The sequence below is a fragment of the Eucyclogobius newberryi genome, unplaced genomic scaffold (genome assembly GCF_026437365.1).
Source record: "Eucyclogobius newberryi isolate DKJ021-1_F unplaced genomic scaffold, fEucNew1.0.hap1 SCAF_5, whole genome shotgun sequence".
Taxonomy (NCBI): domain Eukaryota; kingdom Metazoa; phylum Chordata; class Actinopteri; order Gobiiformes; family Gobiidae; genus Eucyclogobius; species Eucyclogobius newberryi.
The window spans coordinates 22020193-22026625 of NW_027316167.1; positions in this window are offsets into that span (position 1 = coordinate 22020193).

Below are 6433 nucleotides of genomic sequence, written 5' to 3' on the forward strand. Positions count from 1 at the left end.
GGACCGGCTTCCTGCTGGTGCCAGAGTCAGGACTAAACATGGACCGGCCTCCTGTTGGTGCCCAGAGTCAGGACTAAACATGGACCGGTCTCCTGTTGGTGCCCAGAGTCAGGACTAAACATGGACCGCCTCCTGCTGGTGCCCAGAGTCAGGACTAAACATGGACCGGTCTCCTGCTGGTGCCCAGAGTCAGGACTAAACATGGACCGGACTCCTGTTGGTGCCCAGAGTCAGGACTAAACATGGACCGGACTCCTGTTGGTGCCCAGAGTCAGGACCAAACATGGACCGGACTCCTGTTGGTGCCCAGAGTCAGGACTAAACATGGACCAGCCTCCTGCTGGTGCCCAGAGTCAGGACTAAACATGGACCGGTCTCCTGTTGGTGCCCAGAGTCAGGACTAAACATGGACCGCCTCCTGCTGGTGCCCAGAGTCAGGACTAAACATGGACTGGACTCCTGTTGGTGCCCAGAGTTAGGACTAAACATGGACCAGCCTCCTGCTGGTGCCCAGAGTTAGGACTAAACATGGACCGGTCTCCTGTTGGTGCCCAGAGTCAGGACTAAACATGGACGCCTCCTGCTGGTGCCCAGAGTCAGGACTAAACATGGACCGGCCTCCTGCTGGTGCCCAGAGTCAGGACTAAACATGGACCGGACTCCTGTTGGTGCCCAGAGTCAGGACTAAACATGGACCGGACTCCTGTTGGTGCCCAGAGTCAGGACTAAACATGGACCAGCCTCCTGCTGGTGCCAGAGTCGGGACTAAACATGGACCGGCCTCCTGCTGGTGCCAGAGTCAGGACTAAACATGGACCGGCCTCCTGCAGGTGCCCAGAGTCAGGACTAAACATGGACCGGTCTCCTGTTGGTGCCCAGAGTCAGGACTAAACATGGACCGGCCTCCTGTTGGTGCCCAGAGTCAGGACTAAACATGGACCGGCCTCCTGCTGGTGCCCAGAGTCAGAACTAAACATGGACCGGCCTCCTGCTGGTGCCCAGAGTCAGGACTAAACATGGACCGGACTCCTGTTGGTGCCCAGAGTCAGGACTAAACATGGACCGGCCTCCTGCTGGTGCCAGAGTCAGGACTAAACATGGACCGGCCTCCTGCTGGTGCCAGAGTCAGGACTAAACATGGACCGGCCTCCTGCTGGTGCCAGAGTCAGGACTAAACATGGACCGGCCTCCTGCTGGTGCCTAGAGTCAGGACTAAACATGGACCGGACTCCTGTTGGTGCCCAGAGTCAGGACTAAACATGGACCGGCCTCCTGCTGGTGCCAGAGTCAGGACTAAACATGGGGAATCTGTGTTTCAGTTTTGTGAAGCTAAAATCTGGAACATTCTTCCTGAAGTCGTGAGACAGGCCTCTACTCTGGTAATGTTCAAATCGAAGCTAAAAACAGTTTTGTTTAGCTGTGCATAAGACTGAAATGATTTTCTTTGCATTCTCATCTTTTATGTCTTAAACTGTTTTGTTGTGATTTGTGTCATGTCATTGTGGTTTTAATTAGATTTTTTCGTGTCGTGTGAAGCACTTTGAATTGCCTTGTGAACAAATTGTGCTCTAATAAACTTGCCTTGCCTTCATTTTAATCAATACCCATCCCAAACTCCAAGCAGGTAAAGCCTGTGCCTGCCATGTTTCGCTCATGTGTTTTTAATCAATGTACGACAAGGACAAATACCAAGAAACGATACGTCATTAACTGCTGAGGCTTCAGTGACACAAAGAACATTCCAGATCGTATCTATATATTCTTCTAAAACTCACTTTCTTTTAGTGATTATTTAATGCACTAAATTGAAATGTTAAAATCTCTCTTTTAAAATATATCTCCAGCTGTGATTGCATTATGGAGATTTCAGCAATTCTCCATTTTATTTAAATTAGTGGGACCTTGATTAGCCGACAGATACAGACGCGTTCCAGTTTAGATGTCTAATACTTATGTCTGTTTCAGCCTAAAGTACCAATATGAAGGGTTTATGCATTCAAGGCTGTGTCAATATTCAGCGTTTAATGACCTAACTTAACTTTTCTTTCTGGTCAAACTCAGTTCTCTCTTGTTGTTTTCCAAACTGTCAGGTACAGCCAGTCCCAGGACAGTTTAATTGTGCGCTCAGGAGCAGAGTTTAAACTTTGGAGGAATTTTGTCAATGTTCACTGTGTAACTTGTCTGGTCCGTCACTTGCAGGTCCCCATGGAGATGTTAAGGCCAATTCATACTTCTTAAGAGGCAAGAAGTGTGTCCGTGCGCCTCAGGCTGTTTGAACAAAGTGCCATGATTTTGTTCTCACAGCCTTTGTTGGTCAGTTCATCCGCGCTCCAACCTGTATGATCACTGTGAATATGGGAGTGATTGTGATAAAACACGCAGCATTTTGTAGCTTAACATACGTTCTCCTCTGTCCCCTCTGTCCTCTCTGTCCCCTCTGTCCCCTCTGTCTCTCTGTGTGTGAACTGATTTACCCGCACATCTGACCAATTAGAAAAAGTGGCTCACCAGAAAAATAAAAGCTTGAGAACCACTGGGCTAAACGATATCAACTGAGCTGTCTGTGATAATAATGTCCATAGCAACAGCGTGGAAACAGTTGTCGGGGCTCACGAGGGGCGGGGTCCAGAGGAGTTTGGCTGCAGTGCCAGAGTCAGTACTAAACATGACAACAACAAACTTCTACCTGGACAGTTCTCCAGGTAGAAGTTTGAAAGCCAGAGCCGAAACCAACTTGTCGTTCTCGCAGCCCGAGGTACACAAACACACCTCTTGCTTCTTATGAAGTATGAATTGGCCTTTACTGTTGTGCCTGGAATTTTTCACATGATGGAACATTCTAGACAATACAATAACATCTTGATGGAGGCAAACAGGTGACATGCATGGTACATTCTGCACCTATAGAAATATGAAATTGAATCCAAAATCAAGATCAATCAAGTCAAAAATATCATGATATACTGTTTTTTTTGTAAATAAATTGTGTTTTTCAAGAATGTTTTCCTGAATTCTTGGATTACTTGATAGTTTTGCACTACTTTTCAAAGCAGTTTGCAGATGCAAAGTAGCTTTAGGGTGACATTTAGTGACGAGGTAACTCAAAAACTCACAAAGCCTGAAGCAAAATCAAAAAGCCTGAGAGTATCATAAATCAGTTATGACCGAAGCACGGGATATTAATCAATTAATTTCATAATGCATAGAGCTACAATGACAAGGATAATTGTAGTGAATTGCTATGCTGTGCGTTGTTGAAATACTTTAACCTTTTCTTCTAACATGTGACAAAAGCGGTATTATGATAGCTTCAGATCATTATCGTTTGTGGCATGTGAGCTATGCTCTAGTCACATGTTGCTGTTCTGTAAGTGTCCATGGTTTGGATTGATGTCTCTGGAGATATATTTAGTTAAATCTTAATGGGAGCAGGCACATCAGGAAGGTCCAGTTTTCAACAACACTGGCAGACTTCACTTAGACTTCAAATAGTGGAACAATGCTCAGTTTTCAATTTGAAAAATTAATCCCCAAGGCCTGAAAGGAAGAAAAAAAGTTTTAACTGTGATGTCCTCCTTAGAGTCATAATCTTCTTATCCTTCATCACTTTTCTACAATGGGCACTTATCCAGCCATTATCTATTTTTTGGCAGGAGACTGGATTGCAGGATCAAGATGAAATTGATTTTACATGGGTTTATAACACCAAATCCATAATCCCTCTATTAGACCATGTCAAGTATCAGTCGAATACTCGTTCCTTTTTTTCTTTGATCACTTGATTCAACACGGAAGACTTTGCTCACTTTGATGCCACTGAGATAACTGTGACAGTCAGGCAGTCGCCAGTTGCTCTGTTGAGATGCAATTGTCAGATAGGGCCGCAATTGGAGACAGCTCACATGGTCGATCGTGCCATTCAACGTATGTGCAAATGGAGGTGGGTCAGCTGACTGGAAACAGCTTTAGTTTGATAACATAGTACAACATGTAAGACAATGTGCTAAAGAAGCACATTTCAAATGTCACTAAAATCAGATCCAAATATAGATTGATGGAAAAAACATGAACATACCTTAGGTTTAAAAAAAAAAATGGCTTAGTAATATAAATGGGTCTATTGACTTTCTGTTCAAAACTGCAGAACTAAGAAGAATCATCTGATAATTTTCATCTACGTGTTTTAATGGTTGAAAAGTGTCTACGTGACATTATTTGTATCACTCAGTGTCTACCTATTGCTTTGACCCTCAGTTCCAGTACCGAGTCAGGACTTTCGACCTTTACAAAGCTCGGAGCTAATTCCTGAGAAAAGAAACACAGTGAGAGTTTAGTGGGTCTAGGGTCTGGTCTGACCGGTCCAAAAAACCTCCAATGGACAGGATCTCACTAAACACACTCTTTCAACACTTCGCTTAGTAACAAAAATACTTTTGAAACGAGGGGGACTAATGCAGTTATTTCAGTTTTGTGACCAATATAGAATTATAGTGTAGTTTATTTGATTTTACTGCCCTCATTATCTCATCTCAATAATCCGTATTTGAAGAGATGATTGCACCACATATAAACAGCGTTAGATACAAATAGAAAAAAACATTATCTTCTGAACGCGTCTTAAGCTGTCTGTTTGGTTACCTTGGAGTCACTTAAAACAAACAGCAGCATGAAAGACGCTAATGATAACTTTAGGTCACTGAACATGTCCAACAGGTTGTCTGTCACAACTGTGCGGTGAGATATTACTCATACCTTCAGCCTTCAGATGAGTGCAGCACACCCCCAACTGCAGCCACTGAATCCACAGAAACAGAGATGCAACTTTGTGCAAGTCAAAACCCTTCTCTTGATATATATTTTCAGTCATCGCAGCAATTGGGCATCCAGGCTTAAGTGTTGATGGAACTTAAATGTATATTGTCTCATTGTTGATGGTTGAACAAGCATCATTAATAAGCGTTACCACAGTATTTGTCACTTTTCTGGTGGACTGCTTGTCTCCAGAGAAATATTATTGATTTGCCTGGAATGTTCGACAGTATTGCGTTAAACGTTCGTATCTATTTCTTTAGAGACCAATAAAAATGTGTGTAATTGAAAAGTGCAAGATTGATATGTTTAATGCCACACTGTGGGACATCTCAGGCAAAGCTATAACCTCTCCACCAGGCGCACCCTCCACCAGAAAAGTTACATAGTGTACCTTTATGCAGATTCCAAATGACTTAACATCCCAGCGGTTACAGTTTCCTGCTTTTGACAGGAACTTTTATTTATGACATTAATTGATAAAGCCTTCAATCACCACCTCTACTGATCTTCCCTCCTTTTGGCATGTGGCAACATTTCTTCTGCAACTTGACTTTTGCTTGTGGGAGTAGTAAGGATCCGGTATTTAGCCTCAATTTGTTGAAAGTTGTTTGTAAAGCTGCTAATCCGTGGTTAAACAGTGTTTCTACAAATAACCTTGTTTTCATTCTGAGACGGACTAATGAATGTATGACAACGCAGCATGTGATGTTCAGATGACTCGTCTAATGAGCTCGTATTGAGAGTCTCCGTTTCTGCAGAATGTGGAGGTGGTGCAGTGTTACAGTTCAAAGGTTTTTGAGGGTAGCTTGCAGTTTAACCCCACGGTGACACCACACGCCCAGCTGCTGTCATGAGGATGCACGTTGCTGTCACTCAGCAATGTCCCCTGCCACGCCCAGTGCATCCGTGTCTAAAACGTGATCACATCTGCTCTACAGGAAAACAGCCATGACTTTCGTCTCTGCTTTTATGCTTTATGCACATTGTCTTGATAAATAAATACATTAAATTACATTTCAACTTTTTGTGTGGAATAACTCTTCTTTCAGTTCATACTTTTAGAACATGAGCAATTTATTAGCACTAAATTACCTGGGAAAAACACACAGATGTCTCTCAAATAAACTAGCGAGTTAAGGCCAGATAAGCTCAGGCTTGTGCCATGTACAGCCAGATGTAAATGAGGTCAAATGTCCTAGTTAAAGGTGCACTATGGAACTTTTCTGGCGGAGGGTCTACCCCCTTCTTGTCTCCGTGGATGAATGCCTTGACTATAATCCACAGTACGACATTAAACTTTTCCATAAAGACAAGCAAGTGACGCCACTGCCAAGTTATATTCGTCTCATGTTCTGTTTTGTTTTTTCTTTGCAATAAAACACATGTAATTGAATAACTGCAATAATGGACAGACAAGTTTAATTGTAAAACATTCCAGTCAAAGAAATATCATTTTCATAGGGAGAAGGAGGTTAGATAGTACACGATACTATTAGTCATAGGGAAAGATGCAACTAGATGTACTGTATGAAAACAGACTTGAATTGTTCCCAACACACTGAATGTCTGAATTTGCAGTGACCACCCACAGCAGTCTACATGTCCCACTTGGTTTCATTGT